The 25,571-nt window shown below is 37.9% G+C and overlaps 1 protein-coding gene and 1 long non-coding RNA gene across 6 annotated transcripts in view; both read right to left on the reverse strand.

Moving 5' to 3' along the window:
- LOC134288224 (uncharacterized) overlaps nucleotides 1–19,266 on the reverse strand; it is a 125,971-nt gene extending 106,705 nt beyond the window's left edge. Inside the window, exon 1 of the long non-coding RNA XR_009997825.1 lies at nucleotides 18,316–19,266. This is a non-coding gene — a long non-coding RNA (uncharacterized LOC134288224). The remainder of the gene's footprint in view (nucleotides 1–18,315) is intronic.
- Nucleotides 1–25,571, reverse strand: part of LOC109412528 (AF4/FMR2 family member lilli) — a 635,361-nt gene that overhangs the window by 325,931 nt on the left and 283,859 nt on the right. The gene's annotated exons all lie outside the window — the stretch shown is intronic.

Consider the following 25,571-nt stretch of genomic DNA (forward strand, 5'->3'; position numbering starts at 1 on the left):
ATTCTCTCGGAATCCTGACAGGGATTCTCTCGGAATCCTGACAGGGATTCTCTCGGAATCCTGACAGGGATTCTCTCGGAATCCTGACAGGGATCTCTCGGGATCCTAAAAAATGATTCTTTAGGAATTCTGTCAAGGATTTCCTTGGAATCCTGGTGAGATTCTGCTGGAATTCTAGGAAGACTCTTCTGGAACCCTAGGAGGATTCTCCTGGAGTTCTGTAGATGATTATAGTGCAATTTCTCCTAGTCTATCGGGCGGAACTAGGTTCTTTGCTCTAGTTTCTACCAATTGTTTGTTTTCACAAGAAAAGAAAAAAATCCATTACCGCCCACTCGCGTAACCTATTCTGTGATTGACCGTCCGTTTCTACTCCCAGTATTCACGCCAACAGCCCGCCAGTATTGCCAAGTAAAACAGAATCATGTTCCAAGTATATTACAATGGGATATCGTGTTACGACATTCCCATAAACTCACATTTACACTCATCCCGTACTGTTAACGTCCCGTGGCCGGAGAGTGTATATCCTGCCGGTCATCGCACGCGAGAGTATTTCGTCACAAATAAAACGGAACAAACCCAATGACACCTCCTCATTCCACTCAGCTCAGACACCGTAAACTTTCCGTGTCATCACGCATGCTGCTGATCCCATTTCCTGTCGTTGGCGTCGTTGTCGTCGTCGTCCGACGCCGAAAATTGATTTCCCGACTACGCGACGCGGCAGTATTGATTTTTGCCATGGTAACCCTCACCCCCTTCCCGTTGTGGGGTCGCCAGCCCAACTCATGGGCGCCAATTCCCTTTGTTGGATGCCCAAGGGATTCGGCTCCCAAATTCCCGCGCACAGACTGGAACCCACGTGGCTGCCAGGGTGGTAAACCCAGAATCTGGTTTGGTTGTCAATCACGGACGCTAACTGGCTGGCATGTCACCCCTGATGGTGAACTGTATTGACCAAAATAGTTGCAACTGAGCCAACAAACAGAATATTATCCTCACGATACAATGTAACATACATCTTACAATATTTTAGAAAGCAAAAATTTTTGCTTGATGAAAATAGGGTGACAATGGGTATTATCGACAGGTTTGTTCTCTTCGTCATGGGGGGTTTTTGTCAGCCAAATTGCCTGAAACTTTCATTTTCATTTTCATTTTGCAGCATTTGGTGGGGCAATGAGAGCGCAAGTCAGTCCAAAGCCGATGATAAGGAGGGGTAATGGCTGAATAGTCTTTGCTGACCACATAAACGCCATGGGATAGGAAAAGGGTATTTTGGTGTGGGATTAGGGTGTTGGTACAGACTTGACAATATCAATGCTATTCAGATGCAAAATAATTTTAAGGCTCAATAGTGAATCGCATACCTTCCAAAACCAAAAAACAATAATTCACAAAATACCAAGCAAGTCATATAAAGAAAAAGCGCCCGATTGTTTATTTTGTCAATTATAACAAACGGAAACTTCTACACTCTCCGACTCGCCAGTCACCCCGGAAAAAATCTCCCTTCAGTTCTGGAAAATATATTATTCCCAATTAAGCCTTTAATCGAATTGTCCGCGTGGTCTTGTAGTACCCCTGCTAGGTAAGAATCAGTCATTGCCATACATATTAAATGCTAGACATGACCCCATGGATAGCATTTGCATATGTAAAAGCTTTGCTGATGTGACTTTCCTATTAGGCAATTCTCTCATCTCATGTTTGTCTTCAAAACCTTATCAAGCTTAGAAAATTGAAGTTGATAAACAATACATTACAAGGTTCGAATTCCCATAGAATGAGATCATTCATTCGCACTACAACACCATAGGAGATAATACCACATTGGCTGATTACAGTACAAATGTGAAAAATCTCCCTTTTCCCCCTATCCGCAACCCGGGGACGCGCCCTGTTGGATTTCGAAAGCCTCGGAGAATATTACAAACCTTCAATGGCATTCCCATAAACTAACCCACATTGCCCATTCAGGGGTCTGACTGGGCCTATTACCCTCCCTCAGTTTGTAATATTCTCTCCAACTTGGAATTATATTTTCCCGACACATAAATGACTTCGACAAATGTTCGATATAGGGTCTGGGACCATTTGGGCAGGAGCACCTATTTTGGGCACTTGCTGCTGTAACTCAGTCAATTTTGAACCGATTGGCTTGATTTTTGAGACACGATCAGCTAGGCACAGTAACTAGTCATGTTTCAAAATTCAAGTCAATCGGTTTGAAATTGACTGAGTTATAGCAGCAAGTGCCCAAAATAGGTGCTCCTGCCCAAATGGTCCCAAACCCTACTATGCAGCGTCATGATCAGTATAACTATATCAGATGACTTGAAGATCTGATTCTTACAGAATTGTTTGCCATTGATTATACATTCAGCTATTCCAATCATTGCTGCAAAGGCCATCGACCACATGCCTGAAATCAAAGCTTCCTGGAAGATATAATCCAAGCCCAGGGCCAAATTGCCTGAAACTTGGCCATATAATTCAGCTTAGTTGGGAAGGATTTGAGACCAACTCTGAGTTCAATAGGTTTCAAAAAACCTCCAAAGACGAAGAGAACAAAACGGCCGAGAATAGGTAATTTCCCCTACTTCAGAAGTTATTAAATACCGCTTCACATTGTCTATGATTCTTTTTATTTCTGAAATTAGGATTTGCGACCATTTCCATTCAAGTCTGAAAAAATTTATTTATTTTTTTTTTAAATTTTATATTATTTTTTTTTCACATTTATAAGATTTGATTCGCCTATGGAAGATTGCTGTTTGTGACATTTTTATACGTCATTTACCTACGTAGCATTATATTTTAATGTTTTCAAAATCGCCTAACACTTTGTATGGGTGAAGCAATAAAATTTTCGGTTAGACTACATATAAAAAGAAGGAACATCGCTCTGTTATCAAAGACTTTGATAGTTTTTTATATTATTTCTGTGAGATATTGGCTATTGCTAATTTTTGCCGTTTCAGTGCGCGTTAATATTTTAGTCATTGGTAGATTCATGATCATTTAATTTTTAGGACATTTTTTTTGTTATTTTATTTTGATTTGACGAATATTTACCTTGAAAGAAAAAATATATCCAGGTTTCCACTTAATAATTAAAAAAAAACAACTAAAAATCAGCCTTCAAAATATTTTTGTCAAAATCCCGAAAAAAAACAAATGTTTTGACCAACACTGTAGCAGAGCGTTGACACATTTTGCCATGTGAGTCACGTTCTGTTTGTCTTTCAACCCCTCCCATAGTCGGTCCCGTCAACAATCCGGAACAGCCGCCGTTGTGATTGCAACATCCATCGCATCGAATCACATCGGTACCTGGCAACTAGGTATAGGGTGTGTTGCGGTGTGTCGTCACGACTGCTGACCACTACTGGTGCTCCCCACCTCATGCCGTCCAGTCTATACATTTGTTTGTGAAAATTATTCGATTACTGCGGGAGGCTGAATCTGGCCGGCTAGGCCAGACCGTCGGGATAAAATTTGTACACAGCTGGGGTAGAAAAATCTGCCGCATTGAAATGGTCTCGGAAAAGCCACCCTAAATTGAATTGGTTTGTCTGCGATCTGGTGTTAACTTTCTGCGGACTGGCATTGATTGGAAGCGAGAGGATTATCTATGAGGATAAATTGTTCTTTTTGGGTCGGGTAGTAATTGATAAGTTTCTCCCTTAGATAGGCGAGGATGTCAGGAAAATCCTTCCGAGGATTTCAGAGAAATCCTGGGGGAACTTCAGGAAAATCTAGCTGAAAATTTCAGGAAAACCCTGTCCAATATTTTAGGGAAATGCTTAAAAATAATTCAAGGAAATTCAGCCTAGGATTTCAGGAAAATCCAGTAGAGGATTTTAGAGAAATCCTGTCGAGGATTACAGGGAAATCCCATCGAGAATTTCGGGAAGATCCTGTTGAGGATTTCAGGGAAATCTTGTCGAAGTTTTCAGAGAAATCCTGCCGAAGATTCAGGAGAAATCCTGTCGAAGATTTCAGAGGAATCCTGTCGAGGATTTCAGAGAAATCCTTTTGAGGATTTCAGAGAAATCCTTTTGAGGATTTCAGAGAAATCCTTTTCAAGATTTCAGAGGAATCCTGTCGAGGATTTCAGAGAAATCCTTTTGAGGATTTCAGAGAAATCATTTTGAGGATTTCAGAGAAATCCTTTTGAGGATTTCAGAGAAATCCTTTTGAGGATTTCAGAGAAATCCTTTTCAAGATTTCAGAGAAATCCTGTCGAGGATTTCAGAGAAATCCTTTCGAGGATTTCAGAGAAATCCTTTCGAGGATTTCAGAGAAATCCTTTCGAGGATTTCAGAGAAATCCTTTCGAGGATTTCAGAGAAATCCTTTCGAGGATTTCAGAGAAATCCTTTCGAGGATTTCAGAGAAATCCTTTCGAGGATTTCAGAGAAATCCTTTCGAGGATTTCAGAGAAATCCTTTCGAGGATTTCAGAGAAATCCTTTCGAGGATTTCAGAGAAATCCTTTCGAGGATTTCAGAGAAATCCTTTCGAGGATTTCAGAGAAATCCTTTCGAGGATTTCAGAGAAATCCTTTCGAGGATTTCAGAGAAATCCTTTCGAGGATTTCAGAGAAATCCTTTCGAGGATTTCAGAGAAATCCTTTCGAGGATTTCAGAGAAATCCTTTCGAGGATTTCAGAGAAATCCTTTCGAGGATTTCAGAGAAATCCTTTCGAGGATTTCAGAGAAATCCTTTCGAGGATTTGAGAGAAATCCTTTCGAGAATTTCAGAAAAATCCTTTCGAGGATTTCAGAGAAATCCTTTCGAGAATTTCAGAAAAATCCTTTCGAGGATTTCAGAGAAATCCTTTCGAGGATTTCAGCGAAATCTTGTCGAGGATTTCAGGGAAATCTTTCGAGTAATTCAGAGAAATCATTTCGAGGATTTCAGAGAAATCATTTCGAGGATTTCAGAGAAATCCTTTCGAGGATTTCAGAGAAATCCTTTCGAGGATTTCAGAGAAATCCTTTCGAGGATATAAGAGAAATCCTGCCGAGGATTTCAGGGAAATCCTGCCAAGGATTTCAGGGAAATCCTGCCAAGGATTGCAGGGAAATCCTGCCAAGGATTTCAGGGAAATCCTGCCGAGGATTTCAGGGAAATCCTGCCGAGGATTTCAGGGAAATCCTGCCGAGGATTTCAGGGAAATCCTGCCGAGGATTTCAGAGAAATCCTGTCGAGGATTTCAGAGAAATCCTGTCGAAGAATTCAGAGAAATTCTGTCGAGGATTTCAGAGAAATCCTGTCGAGAATTTCAGAGAAATCTTGTCGAGAATTTCAGAGAAATCCTGTCGAGGATTTCAGGGATCCTGTCGAAGATCACAGGGATATTCTGTCGAGGATTTCAGGGAAATATTGTCGAGGATTTCCGGGAAATCCTGTCGAGGATTTCAGGGAAATTCTGCCGAGGATTTCAGGGAAATCCTTCCAAGGATTGCAGGGAAATCCTGCCAAAGATTTCAGGGAAATCCTGCCAAGGATTTCAGGGAAATCCTGCCGAGGATTTCAGGGAAATCCTGCCGAGGATTTCAGGGAAATCCTGCCGAGGATTTCAGGGAAATCCTGCCGAGGATTTCAGGGAAATCCTGCCGAGGATTTCAGGGAAATCCTGCCGAGGATTTCAGGGAAATCCTGCCGAGGATATCAGGGAAATCCTGCCGAGGATTTCAGGGAAATCCTGCCGAGGATTTCAGGGAAATCCTGCCGAGGATTTCAGGGAAATCCTGCCGAGGATTTCAGGGAAATCCTGCCGAGGATTTCAGGGAAATCCTGCCGAGGATTTCAGGGAAATCCTGCCGAGGATTTCAGGGAAATCCTGCCGAGGATTTCAGGGAAATCCTGCCGAGGATTTCAGGGAAATCCTGCCGAGGATTTCAGGGAAATCCTGCCGAGGATTTCAGGGAAATCCTGCCGAGGATTTCAGGGAAATCCTGCCGAGGATTTCAGGGAAATCCTGCCGAGGATTTCAGGGAAATCCTGCCGAGGATTTCAGGGAAATCCTGCCGAGGATTTCAGGGAAATCCTGCCGAGGATTTCAGGGAAATCCTGCCGAGGATTTCAGGGAAATCCTGCCGAGGATTTCAGGGAAATCCTGCCGAGGATTTCAGGGAAATCCTGCCGAAGATTTCAGGAAAATCCGACCGAGGCTTCCAAAGAAATCCTGTCGAGGATTTCAGGGAAATCCTGCCGAAGATTTCAGGAAAATCCGACCGAGGCTTCCAAGGAAATCCTGTCGAGAATTTCAGGGTATTCATGTCCAGGATGTCAGGAAAGCCTTCCCAAGTTTTCAGGGGAGTCCTGGTGAGGATTTTAGAGAAATTTTGGCATGCGTCCAATTAAAGCCCCGTCAAAGTTTTCGAGACAAATCTCAAGTTTTGAGGAAAATGTTGTATGGGATGTCACAAGAACCTCGACGGGAATCCTATAGAGTATTTGAAGCAAAGTTATGTTTTCGAATTATAGTAAAATCCATTCCGGTGTTCCAAGTCAATCTTATCTTGAGTTTTAAGAAAAAATCAGTTATGCAAATTAAGAGAATTTCTGGTTTAAATTTCAAGAAAATCCAATCAAGTACTTCAACGAAAAAGAGGAAGAAGACAAGTTTTTTCTATAGCTTATTAGCCATCAATCTCCGTATCATTTCACTGGAACCACAACAATGCAGACACACGTGATTTGCCAAAAAATCCACGACAACCGTTAGCTATCGGTTTTGATAGTAGCTGATAAGCCCTATCTACTATCGGTACTGCCCAGCCCGAATAATCACCCTATCATCTATCTAACTGAAGAGCACTGGCACAACTTGGTGCCAAACAATGAGGTTCACTGTACCGATGGATCGACGTTTGATTCAGACGCTACGTATTTTGACACATTTCAAATTTGCAATCTATTTTTTTTTTTTCGTTTGTGCTCTAATCTCGTGTATTCGTCTAACCTTGAAATCGAAAATGTGTACATACAACGAATGCCAAGTTTTTTTTTATTTGCGAACCAAACATAAAATTTCATTGTTTCCCTTGCAAGATCAACCACCATCATCATCATCACCACAATCGTACATCCCACAGAAAAATCGTGTTTCTCGACCACCTCCTGGTAGGGCTGCCCGTTGTTACATCCCATCATTTGTATTTATTTCCCTGTCTTCACTCATGCATGTCACAAACAGCTGTGCCAGGACTGTTACGACGATTTTATACCTTCAGCCATCTCACGTTTACGGCTTTCTATTTTGCACGAAATTCACTGTACTCTTTCTCTCCGTGTGTGTGTCGTGCGCTCGTGGATGCTGGGACAGGGCCAGCTATTTGAGCCACCGGCAAATTCCGTTCCCGTTTAGGCCCAAAACTAGCGTATACTAGCGCTCCCCGTCGTCGGTCGTCGGTTAAAAATTCTAAAAATATGGGCATGCACTGATTTCTGCTTCGCCGTTTTTTTTTTGCTTCTATTCACCGTTTTTTGCGGTGCATGACCTGATTTTATTTTTCACCCCGGAGCAGCTGTCAAATGTCAGCCACTTTTCTCCCGGTTTTCGCGCTAGTTTTTCGCTTCCTCCCCGCGGCGACGTAACTCTTTTTCTTCGCAACTCATTTGCACTCTGCTCCGCAATTTTTCGCATTTAAATGATGGTTGCACAAATACGCACTACTGATCCCCCGTTGGGTCTGATGTTTCAGTACCGCGGAAATTCCATTTTCTTCACACTGACCTGACCTGACCTGACCTGACCCAGCACCTGACCCCAAAGCACTACCCCCTCAAAATTCGCGTCTCAGTACTTTGAAGCGCTCCACCTTTTTTCACGCTTCCTTTATTATTTAACGCAGGTCTCGATTGGGAGACCATGGGGTGAAATGAACTGTATGTTTAACAGCAATAATTATGTTGACATGGTGGAGTGATTTTGAAAAGTTTTGGGAAATCTACTTAGTATTGAAAAGGTGTTAGCAAAGCAATCGTCATGAAATCAAAAAGTATTTATTTCAGGTTTTATGGTGGATATTCAAGTCTGTTTGGCAATGCATAAATAACTGTGAGAAATCTTCAGGTGTAATCGGTAGACTCTCAGAAGTTATTTAGTGTTTCGATATGGTCAGCTTTTTGAAGTTCAACCTCCAATAATTTCAGCCTTACATATTCCAGCCTTTCGTAGGTAACCCTATAAAAACACCCTCTCGTAAAATTCACAAAATCGAAACAAATATTGTTAAACTAAATTTTGGTCATCTTAGGCCACCCTCCCCCTCGTGAACTTTAATCTATGCAAAAATTTGAAAACTTGCATGGAACGAATACTTTGACCAAAAACTCTCCCTTCCGACTAGAACCACATAACAAGATTATAACAAAATTATACCAACTGTTATAAATAACATAGGTCAATATAATGTTATTGTCAGGATTTTTCTATCGGAATAAAATTTCCTATAAAATAACTTTTCTATATTTTCAGTAACATAACATTATTCAAAATTTGTAAGATTTTTTTTTGTATTGTGGCGAATAAGTTGGATAACTTTTGTTACTTTGGTCACTCGAGCCAAGATATTTATAACAAAACTTATGGAGAATTTGTTCTGGAATACATAACAGAACTTGTCATAATTTGCTGGGTGTCAACTCATTTGTCAAAATAAAATTCCCTGAGTTTTCCAGATTTTCTCCAGGGAGGAATTTTAAAAGATTATAATTTAAAAGTTAACCCTAATTTTATAAAAAAATGGCTAAATTCTTCCAAAAACTTTTTTTAACTCTTTCAAATATAAAACAAAAATCGGTTCAGTCATTTAGATTTTAGCACAGTTATTTTAGATCAAATGCAAGAAATTTCTTTGACATTTCCAGCGAAAATTTCTTCTAAAAACAAACGAAATTCAAACACTTTAAAATTAGCTTGCTTGCTTGAGCTTGATTGACCGCCCGTAAATGCTACTCCAGTATCGCCAGACCAACTACACTCACACAAGGATCCAATGAGATATCTGCTGGGGACTAGCAGGAGCATTGGGCAAGTTTGGCTGAGACATCGATTTTGTGAATCGATTTGAATCGGACCAGCAGAATCGATTCACCGATTTAATCAAATGCTTTGAATCGATGTTTTCACATCGATTCGATATTATAAAATTTTGCAAAACCATAAAATGATCCGTTTTACCATGATTTATTTGTCTAAATAAATTTAATATCAAAAATTTAGATTGTACATCGCACCGTCTCTGGAGGAATTCCTGGATGAATCTGTGGAGGAATTCCTAAAGAAATTCCTGGAGAAATTCCTACAGGAATACCTGAAGGAAAACCTGAAGCAATCCCTGGAAGAATTCAGGAGAATTTTTTGGAGGACTCCTGGAAGGAAGAAGGAATTCCTGAGTGCATTTCTGAAGGAATCCCTGGAGGATTTCCTGGTGGATTCCTGAAGAAATCCTTGAAGAAATTCATAGAGGTTTCCCAGAAGGAATTCATGCAGGAATCGCTGGAGAAATTCTTTGAATAATTCCTAGATAATCTCTGGGAGGAATTCCTAGAGGTTAGGTATTGTGTAGGTATTCTTAAAGGAATTCCTGGAGGAATGCAATGGCAATTGGAATTCCTGGAAGAATTTCCGAGCTAGGTGGGTCGACCAAGTGGAAGACGATCTGCGGACCCTACGCAGAGTGCGGAACTGGAGACAAACAGCCATGGACCGAGTGGAATGGAGGCGGCTACTATGTACAGCAGAGGCCACCCCGGCCTTAGCCTGACCGGTAAGGTAAGGTAAGGAAGAATTTCTGGAGAAACCCATTGAGGAATTCTTGGATGAATCCCAGGAAGAATTCCCGAAGAAATCCAAGTATCAATTTTTGAGGGAATTTTAGGAGGAGTTTCTTAAGAAATCCCAGGAGAAAATACTGAAGAAATCGCTGCAATTCTGATGGAAATGCTGAAGGATTTCTAAAAAGCGTATGCAGATGAATTTTTGGAGTAATCCCTATATCAGTTCTAGAAGAAGTCCCAGGAGGAAGTTTGAAAGCAGTCCCAAGGGGAATTCCTAATGGAATCTCTAAACAGTTCCTGGAGGAAGTCTTAGTTTAATTGCTGGAGGAGTTTCTGGAAGAATTCTAGGAGGAATTCTTGAAGGAATCCCATGAAGAGTTTATGTCATGTCATTTTCAAAATAATCCTGGAAGTTGTTCCCGAACGAATCACAGTAGGAATTCCCAGGTGAATTCCTGAAGGAATCTTGGAGAAATTTGTGAAGAAACCCCATGATGAATCCCGAAAGCAATCCCAAGAGGAATTCTTTAGGGAATCTCACGAGAGCGTTCTTAGCGAACTCCTGGAAGAATTTCTGTAGGAATCCCTGGGTAGAAATTTGAAGAAATCTTTGTCTGCAGTAATAATTTGAACAAATTACTAAAGAAATACTTGGATGGACTCCTAATGATTTTTTAAGAAATCTCTAGTAAAATGTTCTGAAACAATTTCTGGAAGACATTCCTGCATAAATACTTCGAAGAATTCCAAATGGAATTATTGGAGCAATCTCAAGCGTAAAAATCCTTGAAGAAATCTCTGATGAAATCTCTGAAGAAATCTTTAAAGGATCTCTGGAGAAATTCCTGAAGGAAACCTCGAGAACAGCACTTGAACAATCACTGGAGGAACCTTTAAAGATATCTCAGGACAAATCCTCGAACAAATGTCTTGTGAAATATCAAGAAGAATTCAAGATGGAATCACTGCAGTAAGCTACATACCCTGGTAGAGGTAAAATACTGACGATCAAAACATGATATTGGTTTGATTGATATAAGAGATAAAAGATCTGAAAATAATATCTGAAAAATGTTCCTGGAACATCTGAACAATAACAAAATTTGATATTTCAAGATCATACGAATAGCTCGCTGCTATTGGTTAGATCATAAAAAATCTAAATATGATTTGATGATGATGTTCCAGGAGTAAATTTTTGATTTTATTTTTAGATCTTTTATCTCTTATGTCAATCAAACCCATATCACTTTTTGATCTCCATATCAAAATATGCTATTATTAAGCTCTTTTCCTCTACTCGGGTATGTGAAAAATCCTGGAGGAATTTGTTCATACTCATATAGTTTACGAAACTATAAACAAATCTAAAACAATCAAAATGATTCCTCAAAACTGCAGAACATCTTACCGTTTACCGAGATGTTCCAGTTTTTCTCAGGATTTCTTCCGAAGTTCCTCTCGAGAACTTCAATAAGTCTTTGCGGAGATTCTCGCCACATGTCACCTGAATTCCTACAGTTATTCAAGGAGATATTCCAAAGGGAAATCCCTGCAAGAACTCCGAGAGCAACTATCAAGGGAGCATCCAGAACCTCGGGTCAATTTCTGGTAGGAGTTCCGGGAAGAGTTTCAGGAGTTGTCTCGAAAAAAAAAACTGTAAAACAAATTTCAGGTGGATCACTGTAAGAATTCCTGTAAGAAACTACGAGGAAGAGTCTGGGAAAACTCTCACTGGAGAACTTCATGAGAAATATGAGCCATAGTTCCTTCAGAAATCCCAGAAGCCTCTCCGAAATCAAATTCAGAAGAGAAGAAGTGTTCCAGTGTGAATTCAGAAAAAATCTGAGAGAATCCCAGAACCAACACGGAAAGAAATCTTCTGAGAGAAGTCACGGGAGAAATTTCGAGATAAATCTCTTGTGACACTTCGTAACAAACCCTGCAAGACTTTTGAAAATATCCCAGATAAAGTAGAAATCCAGGGAGAAACTGTGGAAAAAAAGCTCACTGAAATTACTTGGAAAAAAAAAAACAGGAGAAACATCGGAATGAATCCCGGGAGGAATTCCTGCAGAAAATTCATGAAAAACTCCTTTAAAATTCCTTGCAAAAGCTCTATTACAAATACCAGGAATGAAGATCTTGTAGCAACTCTGCGAGAAATTCCGGAAAGATCTTCAAGAAGAATTTCAAGAGAAACTATTGTGGATATTGTGGCAAATCGCAGGAAGCACTCTGAGAAAAATCCCACGAAGGACTCTGGCAGCAAAACTGAGAAAACCTCTGGACGAACAAAGGAAGATATGCAGGAAAGTCGTCAAAAACTCTAGGAGAAATCAGTCGGAATTGAGGAATCATCGAATATGTACAAGAAAGAATCCTGCAAAGAATTTCTCGAATCTTGAAACAATTCTGGTACGATTTCGAAAGAATCTCCGGAAGGAATTTAAAAAGGAATACCAAAAAATATGACCTGAAGGAAGGAATCTTGTGAGAAATTCTGAGAGGCACTCCAAGAGGTATTTTTACAGAATTTCCACTAAGAAATCTTGACGAAGTTTGTGGAAAATCCTTGTAGTGGAGTTTCTTGCTGAATTTTACCTTCCGCATTAATGCACATGGAATAGATGGCGATGGCATCCCGAGCAGGAGAAAATAGCTGAAGAATACCAAACTCAGGTATGGAAAACCAAATAACTACAACCTGAATAAAGTATTAAGTTTTTTCCATACAAATAGTGATTCTCCTATACTTGAATAATACTTCTAGCAGTCCTCGAAACCAAACCAATAACTCATTGAGGTATTTCGTTAATACCTACAAAATACAAAAATAAGTTATTTTCATTACCAGGGTATCCGGAGCAGGAATGAGTAACTGACACATCACTGGAGCATTCCAACGTCAGGTATCATACCAAGACATGGTATGGGTCAGTTATCCAAAACTGAAATAACTTATTTTGGTATTTTCTAGGTATTGATAAAATACCTTAACGAGTTATTGGCTTGGTGTTGAGTACTGCTTGAGGTATTATTCAATTATTGAAAAATCGCTATTTGTATGGAAAAATCTCCAATTATTATTAAGGTATTGCCATACCTGATATAATTATTCACGCGTTATGCACCGAATATACACCAGTTATTATTTTAGGTATTTTACCTCTTATGCAGGGCTACTTAATACCTCATTCAGGTTGCAGGTATTCGGTTTTCCATACCTGAGTTAGTTATTCTTCAGCTATTTTCTCCTGCTCGGATTGTATGGGAATATTAAGCTATTTATTTTCAAAAAAAATCATATCTCGAAAGATAAAAAAAACACATCCCCGATTTTTTATTTTCTACGCCCAATTTCCTGAATTTTCTGAAAAAATATAAAACCAGGGTAGCTTGGTCCCGAGACCATGAAAACGTAAAAAAATACATATTTTTTGCATTTATCACAATTTGACCCCTTCAACATATTTTTCCTTAAAACTACAATTTAATAGCTTTCAAACAAAAAAAAAAGTTAAATCGGTCAACTGGTTCAAGAGTTATGATTCTTCAAAGTTTTATAGTTTTGAAAAATTGATTTTTTGGAAATTCTATTGCCAAAATAAAAAAATACGGGCGATTTACTTCATATTCAAGTGATTCCGATCCGATTTTCTTCATGTTTAAGTGATTTAGGTCTGATTCACTTCATGTTCAAGTGATTAACATCATATCCAACTGATTCAGGTCCGATTCACTTTATATTCAAGTGATTCACTATATATTCAAGTGACTCAGGTTCGATTTACTTCTCATAGAAGTGGTTCAGGTCTAATTTATTTGATATTCAAGTGATTCTGATCTAATTCACTACATATTCGAGTGATTCATGTCCGATTAATTTCATATTCAAGTGATTCACGATATATTCAAGTGATTCAGATCTGATTCACTTCATACGATAATAAAAAATCTTCATAAGCATCTTGTTTTGTTTGATTCATGTTCTGGAGAGTATTCTTCGCAAAGAAAGTTTTTTTTTATTAGCACACAATTAAAGCCATCATCTGCCTTTTCATTTTGGAAGAACGTTCTACTGGTAAAGAAAGCTTTGAGGAATTAGGCTGCGGCATATTTTTCAAAAGTTTCTGAAACCGGGAACTCATAAGCTCTTTTGGATTGAAGTGACATAAAAAAAAACCTCTGAGTTTGAGCCAAAAATATCGAGTTTTAGCAGTGGCGCAATCGGTTCAAAGTTGAATTTTTGATTAATAAAAGGTGCTTTCACTTCATGTGCCAGAACTTTCTCAATTTTCAACCGATTTCAATCGTTTCTATGAATATTACAAATTAAATTATGAATAAACTTGTACAACATTCAAATTTTCCAAAGTCACGCAAAATATAAGTTTTCAAAGATCTCATTTCTTACAAAAAAAAACAAATAGGGGCCGATAACTTTTTAATCACTTGACCAATATCAAATAATTTTTTGCGCGCTTTTGTAAATATTTTGATGCCTAAAAATGCTGTGAACAAAATTGTACCTTAAAACATAATTTCAACATGGATAAATATCAAAAACCTTTCAAAAACACGTATTTTAAAATAAAAATGAGAATTTTGGCATAATTTGTATTGTATTGATGCTTAGTTTCGGGCTTGAAGTGACAAATTTACTGTTAATAATCATGGAAACCTTAAACTTCAATTTTTGGAGTGTTCTGTTTTAAAATATATTTTCATTTAGAACATGAAAGGAAGTTTTTTTTCCTCCACTGTGTTCCATATCCCTAAATGTGATGCTGGTTTGGAGTAAAAAAATTGCAAAACATCATCACAAACTCCAATCTTACATGAATAAATCAAGTTTTGAGGCGTGTTTTGGCAGTTTTTTGTGAAAATTAGTATGAAAATTAATACTTCGACGAATAGTTCGCTCGGGACAAAGAGAGGCAACAGAAATATCTAGAAAGAACGTTAAAAAATTGATATTGGGCAAGTGGTTAAAAAACTATCAGGCCCTAAAGTTTTATTTTGTTAAAAGAAGAAAACAATTAATTAAATCTATACAAACTCTTATTTTGCATAACTTTGGAAAAATTTGATGTTCTACAAGGTTATTCGAAAATTAATATTGAAAATCGGTTGAAAATTGAAAAAGTTATAGCATTTGAAAAGAAAATATCTTTTTATTACTCGAAAATTCAACTTTGAGGCGATTGCGCCACCACTAAACCTCGATATTTTTGGCTCAAACTCAGCAGAGGTTTCTCTTTCTATGTCATTTGAAACCAGAAGAGCTTATGCCTACGTAGAAGTGCTTATAGAACACTGAGAAGCTGAGAAACAGGCTGCCTCAGTTGGAATGTAACGCTAGAAAGATGATAACAGATATGATGACTGATAAATGACACCATTCGCTGGCAGAAAATGTCTCTTTTGCAATCCTTACATCAAACGTCCACGTCTTTCATTTGGCAAAATTAAAAAACTATTTAATGAAAATCTGTGTTATAGAAGTCTGCATAACTCAAATTTATAGTGTCTGTTGTACATCTACTTCTTCTTCTTTTTCTTCTTCTTCTTCTTCTTTGTGGCTCGACGTTCACATTGAAACTTGGCCTGTCTCTCTTCAACTTAGTGTTCTTAGAGCACTTTCACAGTTATTAATTGAAGGGCTTTATTTGCCTGCAATTGCATTAAGTACAATGATACTCTATGCCCAGGGAGTCGAGAAAAGTTTCCCGACTGGAACGGGAATCGAAACCGTCGTCTCCAGATTGGCGATCTATTGCCTTAACCACTAAGCTAACTGGAGACCCTGTACGTCTACTAATGGTTCGAACTCATTTTTGAATAATAAAAAATAAATAAATTTTGATGTACGTACTATCAAGTCAAAATGTACGTACTATCATGGGTACGTCTGGATCCAGGGATGGGAAATGTCATAAAAATGTCATTTCGTTATTTGCTAATTTCACTGCACTTAGTCGGAAATGTTAATCGATGACATCATTGATTATTCATAACTAATCAGCGTTGTGGACTGGTGATGCGTACGAACAGAAATTTACACCAGAAGTGGTGTAAATAGAAAATGTCATGACATTTTTATCATGAAATTCCGCGACATTTTTCATCCCTGCCTGAACAAAAATTGCATAATTGCATAATACCTCAATCAGTCGAGGACGGAAAATAGTGAGGATTGCAGCTGAGCAGTCACAAACGCAAAGTAAACCTACTCGTGAACAACAGAGGCCAAAATATATTCGCACTTCTTCACTCGCGAGCTAACGAAGCTGGTACGCACTCGTCTTGATTCGCGAAGACGCTTTGAGCATTTTTCATTCGAATGAAAAACGCATTTACATGGCTACAGTTTTGCTTTCCAGGGACATTGAAACACAAAATATTACTTTCTGATGGATAAATTCATGATTTGCTATTAGAATAGCTCTTAAATGCACTTCCCGCACCTCCACTAGTTGTTTGTAAATAAAAACTCATGAAGCCAGCGGGTGCGAATAAACTGCGAACACACGGTTTACTCTCGGAACCGTGAGTAAACAGTTTGTTGGTTTTTCACTCGCGAATTGCTTCACGATGAGAGTAATGGGACACGTTCGGTGTAGTACTAGATTTGTAGTAATGAGCTGAATTTTTGTATGGTGAGAAGGTCAATTCTCCGTTTCTGCAATAAAATGGTGCAAAATGCGTGGGTATTATGATTCCTTGCCTAATTTGATGATGCTTGAGCAAAACTTTGGATAACTATGTTGTTTATGTCGCAAGAAATGGAGAAAACAACAACACTGTTGCCCAAAGTTTTGCTCAAACAGCATTAAATTAGGCTAGGAATCATAATACTCACGCTTTTTGCACTATTTTATTGCAGAAACGGAGAACTGACCTTCTCACCATATTAAAATTCAGCTCATTACTACAAATCTAGTACTCCACCGATCTGTCCTATTCCATGCCTGCAGATAACTCGTTCAGGTACGTACGAAATACCAAAATAAACTATTTTACATACCAGGGTAACCGACCAATACCTTGTCTTGGTATAATACTTTGGTATCCTGTAATTATGTGTCAGTTATTCGTTCCAGCTCGTGAAATAACAAAAAATGTTATTTTCCGGGTTGTTTATACAAAAATTGTGTATTCGGCTTTGCTATTTTGTCTCTTCTGCTCGTGGAGTGATGCAATACTTTTCCAATGGATAGTGTGTGTTATTCAAAAAATGTCAACAAAATTTCTCCCGATAATGCTACAAAATATAATGTCTCATGAATGTCATTTGAAATTTTCTGAAAATTTTTCAACTGATTCTTCCAGCGATATGACAGTATTTTATTCTAAATAATGAAATAAACGAGCTGCAACTGATCAGTGCCCAGAGAAGCATACTAGGGTAAGTGTACCAATTATGGCTATAGTACCAATTATTCGCCATAGTTCATTTTCAGCATTTAACGATGTAAATCAACAAGAAAAATTTTGTGAACAACAGATCACGTTCACAAAAGACAGTCGCACTCATTAAAATTCCACATTTTCCTCAAATCATGGTAGAAATAAATCGTTTTCCTTAAAATTTCGGCTTCTTTGCACCCTTTTTCGCCATAGTGTACCAGTTATGGCTAACCCCATAAGGAATGCATGCAAATAGTGCGAAAAGGAACCGAAGCTAAAAAATGTAACCATTACTGGTACAGGGTTCCTATCATTGGCAAACGCTTTAATCAATACTAAAAGTCGTTTTGGCTCCGTTTCTATATTTTTCCTGTAAAATATGGAAACTAAGCTGTCTTTTAACTTATTGATGACACTCGTTGGTCTTCTGGTTAATTTTGTATAAATAGCTTTCCTTAGGTAGTGCCATATAGCCGAGGCGGTAAACGCACGGGTATTCAGCATGACCATGCTGAGGGTGACGGGTTCGATTCCCGGTCGGTCCAGGATCTTTTCGTAAAGGAAATTTCCTTGACTTCCTTGGGCATAGAGTATCTTCGTGCCTGCCACACGATATACGCATGCAAAATGGTCTTTGGCAGAGGAAGCTCTCAGTTAATAACTGTGGAAGTGCTCATAGAACACTAAGCTGAGAAGCAGGCTTTGTCCCAGTGAGGACGTCACGCCAAGAAGAGAGAGAGAGAGAGGTAGTGCCATATTTGGTACACGCACCCTATATAGAAATAAGTTGTCCTAATATAATCACCAGGGTTGAGCGATGAAGTTCTACAGAAACAACCGTACCACAATAACAAATGCACTCCACATTCATTTCACCCCCAGTTCCCCAATTGGGTGCTTCGCTTTTTTTTCTTCGCTCTGACTCAACACTTTCAATCGATCCACGAAAATTTGTCTGCGCCTCTTCGCCGACGCCTCCGTCGCCACCACCAACACCACCGCCACCCCCACTGCTATCCTTCACTTCTGCTCCCCCTCCCGGAAAAACACTTTCGCCAATGCCCTCTCACATTTCACTTGCGAATCTTCAAAATATTTACTTCACACTTCGATCATCCTGGCAGGCAATTCGAACTCAGCATGTTTCCTTGTTTTCTTCACTCGCCCGGAGGGGGATGCCGCCGTCGCTGCCTTCCACAAATCTTCTTTCCAGATAGACAGCAGGTTATTTTCACCAGAAATAAAAACCGCCCCGAAAAATGTGAAAATTTTCACGCCGTCCGTCGCGTCGTCGTTTGAATTTTTCTCCTTGCACTAAACACTAACCAACTAACGAACGATACAGCCGAGTCGTCGACGACTCCACCACCGCACCGTCTAACACACGGAAGAAGGATTCAACCCCCTTGCGTTCATCTTTCTTCTCACTACTGTTTCACCCCCACTCATCACAGGAGGGAAATCTAAACCCCAGCAGCAGCAGCAGCAGGATCAAGTATAGTCACCTCCATCCCCCAGAAAGACACGGCCACACGGAGGAGCAGCCAGGAGAAACGAAGAGGAAAATCCAGTCTTATTTTTTCCACCCCCAGACCGTCGTCGGTTGGTTGCTTGGTTGCTTCTCGCAGGCTGTGTCGCACACGGTTCATCAACGAACGAACGGTCTAGGTCTAGTTAGGTAGGTGGGTATACCTACACAGTCAGTGAGACGCGGGACAGCGGACAGAGGACCACGACGATGTCGTGAACGAACAGAGAAACGGGACGACACACGACGCGACGGGATATGGAACCGAAATACTACTGAACGGGCGTCTTGGCTTTGGCTTCTAGCGGAGCAAAGTTTTTCCTCGTTGGCAGCGCGGCGGCGGTTTGTGTTTGGGGCTGACCATACACCGTAGTTAGTATTCAGTGCAAGTAGATTATATTAGGGCTGTGTGTGCTTGCGTGACTGTATTCGATGGAAGAGCGCGATACGGGAGAATGCTTTCTAGAGCACCACCGGCTGTGTGAGTGAGTGAATGCGAGTCGGTTGCAATTTGCCAGGGATGCCATCTGGACTCAAGTCCTGATAGGATTGAAAAGGATGTTGGATAAAACGGCAAAAAAATTCACAAGAAAGAGGGAGTTCACTTTAATCATAAAAACACAACTCCTCGATTTTTCGGCTATTTGACGGAATAGTACGAAAATAAGGCTTAATTAACAATAGAACGTTTTTCTGTACAGAAAAAAAAACATTTAGGTGTCGTCAATAAAGCTAATAAAAAAGAATGTTCGTTTCATGTAAATTGTGTCATTCAAAAATATTCTTATGGCGACTTAATAGACTCTTATGATATTGCATTGAAGCCCGACTAGAAAACTGTAATAAAAATATAACATAATCCTAACAAGCTATGATATTTATAACTCATTGTGATATAATCATGTTCAACAGCCTTGGTGTTTTCAAAGTACTATATCCAAATTATATCACATTATGTTATAAATGTTGTATGATAACTCATTGTATTATAATTTTGTTTTGAGTCTCCGACGTTTGACAAATAATGTTACAAAATTGTAACAAATTTGGATAGAAACTAGCAATCCTGAGGCCTAAATTCATATCATATTTTGTTATAAGTTTGATATGATTATAACAAAATAGGTTATAATCTTGATTAGACCAGTGTACTTTTTGTTACAATTTTAGTTATTTTAACGTCATCCTGCATCTAATTTATAACATAAAATTATGGAAAAATATTATAACATCATAACACAATATGATATAAACTTGATATAATTTTCTAGTCGGGAGGCCACCGAAGATCCCAAGTACTATACGTTTCGAAATCTTATGAGGAACTAAAAGTAAAAATCCATCAAGTATTTGATTAAAATAGTTATTTATGCAACAAGTTGCAAAATGATGATTTTTTCAGCACGAGTCGTACGTTTATCCAACGAGGCTTGTCGAGTTGGATAAATACGACGAGTGCTGAAAAAATCGAGTTTTGCAACGAGTTGCATACAAAGTTTTTTGTAATTGCAAAAAATACCCAATCAGTATAATCTTTTCTTGCTACACGAACATGTATCAAGAGCAACCACGTGCCACCATTCATACGCGTCAATGTGGTGCTTTTGTTCGATCAGGTAGGCTATGAAAGGGTAGGTGTCAGAAATTTGCAAGCTTCCGTCGTCGTCATACCGTAGCATGGGCAAGAGTTACAGTAGTTTCAGCTGATGTTTCTACGCCGATCTGCTGCAGCCCTAATCAGAACCCGAAAAGTGCTAATTCGGATTCCAGCTGCTCAGAGGATGTAGATGCATCAGCTGTGTCTACGGTAGCCGCGAAAGTTACCGAAAAGTGGATTCTGGCAAAGGTGCCGAAAAGTGCTACTTTTCAGCACTCTTAAGAGTGCCGAAAAGTAGTACTTTTCGGCACTTTTGTTTTAGTGAAGAAAAGTAGGCCGTTTTATCGTTGTAACCGCGAGTGAAAAGTAGGGGAAAACGCAACGCAATTACAAAAATACATTTCAGGGCATTCCCGTGCAGAGGAGAATAGCAAAATAATAACTACGAAATCACATAACCTGTTTTTATATCTAGTTTTGTCATTATTTAATTATTAAAGCATAACTTGCCCATAGCATATTTTTCTAAACAATCTCATTTTATTATAGTCTAACTATTGGTATAAGCTCATCAAATAACAATTCAATAATATATTTTGTTGAAGTGCTAGTTTAGTTGTAGTTGTACTATTAAGAGTCAACATTATTTGATCAACAATAGCACAACAGTAACAAGTTTTGAAATCAAAATTACATCGTTCAGAATTTACGTCATTTCCCGTGATGGGGGGGGCGTGTTTGTGCAAGTTTCACGTAAGTTCCTTTTCTTACTATTTCTTGCACTACATCCTAACAGGAACAGAGTGGGCTTAAAATAATATTCGAGAAAACCCTTGAAAGTTCTGGAGGAATCCCTGAAGAAACCTTCAAAAAAATCCCTAGGGCAGCCTTCGTAGAAATTCTCAGAGAAATTTTCTCAGAAATCATTTGAATTATTGGTAGAATATTCTGAAACTTTACTGGTGAATGCTTCGGAGGGGCTCCTGATGAAATCCTTAAAGAAATTTTCAGAGATATCGCAGGACGAACTTCAGGAATCACAGGAATCTTTGGAAAAAATCCCTAAAACAGTGTTTCGAAAGTAGAACAGTTTATAAATTGCAGCTGGAAATAGATGTTCATATTGTTTCAAAAATTACTATAGTTCAATTAACTTGCGTTGTAGTGAACGGACTTAAAATCTCTTAGCAAGAATTAATAACTAATAATATTATAGATATGTTATCAACCCGAGCAGAAGGGAATACCAACAGCATAATAAAATGTGTTATTTTGGCAAAATAACTGAGTAACGCAAAGAGTTATTTTCATGTTATTAACATAACATACTATGTTATAAACTTGTCTGTCATAAGCGGCAAAATAACAAAAATCATAAAAAAATAATGTTCCTGGAAGACCAGTTAAATAATAAGTTTTGTTAGTTTCATAACAACTTAATAACAATGAATTAATACAATGTTTCAATAACAAATTTTGATTTTAAAAAGTTATTGATAACTATATGTATGCAAAATGAGTTATAATATCAGAATCATAGCAAAGTTTTTTTTATCCTCGTAGGCAGGTATATAACCCCTAAGTTCGAGCCATTTCAAAGGAAAAAAAGAATTTTTGTTGGTTCCACCTCAAAAACAAAAAGTAATAAACAACCATGACTAAGGCCATAACCCACTATAACTCATAAGCCAGTTATTCAAATAGAATGGGACACTTCTTGGCCCAAACGGTCTTGAGATAATTTCAAAATTAATTTTGTTTATGTGTTATGGTGGATCATAGCTGTTCACATTCCCTCTTCCAAAATAGAACCAACAGAAATTCTGCATCCCCTCCACTGAAATGGATCGAACTAAATAGAAATAAAAATTACAAGTAAATCTTAGTTTCGTGTTAAAAGTTCAGCTTAACCGATTCATAGATACCGAATATATGGCTCATAGATTCCAAACATGGCTTTTTGTATGGAAATCAGTAAATGTTAACTTTTTCATTTCTTTTGCTGTAAGTAAATCTCGGATGGTGTAGTTGTGATTGCAAAACTTTATTGTTGTGCTATTGATGATCAAATAATGGTGCACTCCTAATAAAACAGTAATTACAGAACTTGTTCAACAACAAAACATCTTACTAAAATGTTATTTAAAGAAAATATATCAATAGCAGGATCATAACAAAATAAGACTGCCCTACGAAACCTGTTATGGAAAAGCTATGCCTCAATAAGTTAATAATAACAAACCAAGATATAAAAACAGGTTTTGCGATTTAGTTGTTATTATTTTGATATTCTCCTCGGCTCGGGAATGCTAGTTTTTTTTATCTGCACTGTATTTATCTTAGGCTGATACAAATTTAATTTTCACTTTTTGTCTACCCCCCCAACCCCCCTCTCAATAATTTGTGGCTGGATTTTGCATTTTGAGGGGATAGATAAAACATATTTAACAAATCCAAAGAGTTTTTAATATTTTTTTATTGAATGCTTTAATTTTTTTATTCTCCATCTTTCCGCCAGCCACAGAGTGGTGGGACAAAAAATGTAATAAATATTTATAACGGCAAAACTTACATATGAGTTTGATATCATAACAAATATTGCTCTTAGATTATTACCAATAACAAATAAATATCAAATTTTGATATTATAATAGGGTGACGATGGGTATTATCGGCAGGTTTGTTCTCTTCGTCATGGGAGGTTTTTGTCGACCAAATTTAATGAAAGTTGGTCGTATAACTCAGCTTGGTTGGGAAAGATTTGAGGCCAACTCTGAGTTCAACAGCTATAAAAAAAACCCTCGTGACGAAGAGAACAAAACTTCCGAAAAAATACAACTTCCCCTATTTGCTGTATTCACTGTTATTAAGTTGTTATTGAAACTAACAAAACAAGTTATCAAAATGGTCTTCCAGGAAAATTTTTGTGTTATGATATTTGTTATTTTTCCTCTTATGGCAGACAAGTTTATAACAAAATATGTTATGGTAATATTATAAAAATAACTGATTCTATTGTTCAGTTATTTTGCCAAAATAACACATTTTCTTATGATGTTGTTATTCCTTCTGCTCGGGTTATCGATTTGAAAAGCGCAAAATCCGCGGCAAGCCATTTAAAACCTGAACCGAGCTTATCAAATACAAGCCAGGTCAGAAGCATAGGTTTTGATAAATCAAATTTGAATGAAGCCAGAATATTTCATTTCAGATAATATCAACTATTCATGCTTATATTGACTTATTGACTCCAAATGAAGAATATTTTAATAGAAAGATTGATTTTAAACCCTTTCCATTCCATGACTTTGGATAAACAGCATTTTTTATTAAACTTTAATCAAAACCACAGGTCCTGAAGAAGATCCAAACCAGCGGATCGAAACGTCGGGGATGGAATAAAAAATATCCACGCTTATTTCTGTGACTGCAAGCCGAAACCATTAAAACTTTAACCAAAACTTAAGTATACATCAATACATACAATCAAAGCATCAACATAAATAAAAGAACCAGTAAAAAAGTAAATATACATAAGTTTTTTTGGCATAACCTTCACCAATTTGGAGAGAAAATTTTGGTGAAATCCCTAATAACGAATATATAATTTGCGACATATCTGAAGAAAGTATCTCAGGAAGAAAAAAAAATGCAAGAATTCCTGGATTTCAACTGAGAAATCTAAAAAAGATTCCTTCTGAAGGAGGTCTTCTCCAGATTATTCTTCCAAGTGCTCTTTCTGGAATTCTTCGATGACCAAATACAAAAACTCATTAACAAATGTTTCAATATAAGTTTTTATAAGCCTTATTTAGCATTGTTCCAGGAGGTCATCCATGATATTCTCCACAATTATTCTTAGAACTCCCCCAGGAATTCGTCCAAAGACTATTCAAGATACTCTGCTTAACCTTCCGTAACTCGCGTAACTTAACTTTTCGTAACTCCAATACCGTCAGCACCACGATTATGCTGAATATAAAAAGCGCGATTTTTTCAACGTTTTGTGCAAAACACAACAGCGCGATCGCTCGAGGGTTAAGATTAAAAGATTCCTCTAGAGAGTTTCCAATAATTCCTCCAGAAATTCTTCCAAGGGTACTTCCAAAAAATCCTCCACAGATTTCCACAAGAACTCTTTGAAGGATTTCTTCAGTCTATAATCCACAGTTGTACGGATTACTTCATGAGTTTCCTCTAGGATTCTCCCAAGAATGACTCCAAAGATTTTGTTTAGAAAGTTTGCGGGATTCCTGCAGAAAATTTTCTAAATAATGCTCCAGACATTCATGAATGAGTCCTTGGTACAATCCTTGGAGAATTCCTGAAGTGTTTTGTTGGAGCACTTGTTATAATTATTTCTGGGGAGTCCTTGAAGGAATTCCTGAGAGAATCATTGGAAAAAATCATAGAGGATTCCCTAAATGATTACAAAGCGAAATCTTTGGAAAACAAATTTGGAGAAATCAGTTGATTTCATGGAGAGATTCCTGCAGAAATCCATGTAGAAATCTTTTGAAAAAAGCCAATGAGAACCTTTGAATACATTTCTGATGGGATTTTTAGAAGAATAAATGAAGTAATCCTTTGAGATGTGCCAGGATAATCCCTACGTATAAATTCCCGGAAAATTCTTTAGATTCTTTGAATTCTATCCATGTATAATAGTGATATGCCCAAAACTTTTTAAGGAACGGAAAAACTGAGAGCACTAAGGAATGTAATACAAAGTAGTTGGAAATTAACAAGACACTAAAAAAGTCCGTATATATTAAAATTTTAACTTATTTGCAAGTTCTGCATACATTATTGGCATATAATAGAGGAAATACTGAGAAAGTATGATAACATGTGCTTAAGTACTTCTGTTGATAGGATGACTGATTTTGGTGGAACTTCTAATGGTTTCGGCTTGCAGTCACAGAAATAAGCGTTGATTATTTTAATTCATCGCCGACGTTTCGATCCTCGGGTTTGGATCTTCTTCAGGGCTCGAAGTTACTTCATAATGTCATCGTATACGAAAGAATTGTTTAAGACACTGTTATCCAAATAACATGTTGATGGCTAATAAGTTTTGTGAAGGTTTTATTTTGGTTTTATTATGGTTCTCTCTAAGAGCTGATTAGACGGCTAAAAATGCTACTTGGGTAGTTTATATCATTCTTTGGTTGCGTCGGACATGATCAAATCGTATCCGACCTCTTCTATATAAGAAAATTATGGGAAAA

This window comes from Aedes albopictus, chromosome 2, assembly GCF_035046485.1.
Source record: "Aedes albopictus strain Foshan chromosome 2, AalbF5, whole genome shotgun sequence".
In the NCBI taxonomy this organism is placed as follows: domain Eukaryota; kingdom Metazoa; phylum Arthropoda; class Insecta; order Diptera; family Culicidae; genus Aedes; species Aedes albopictus.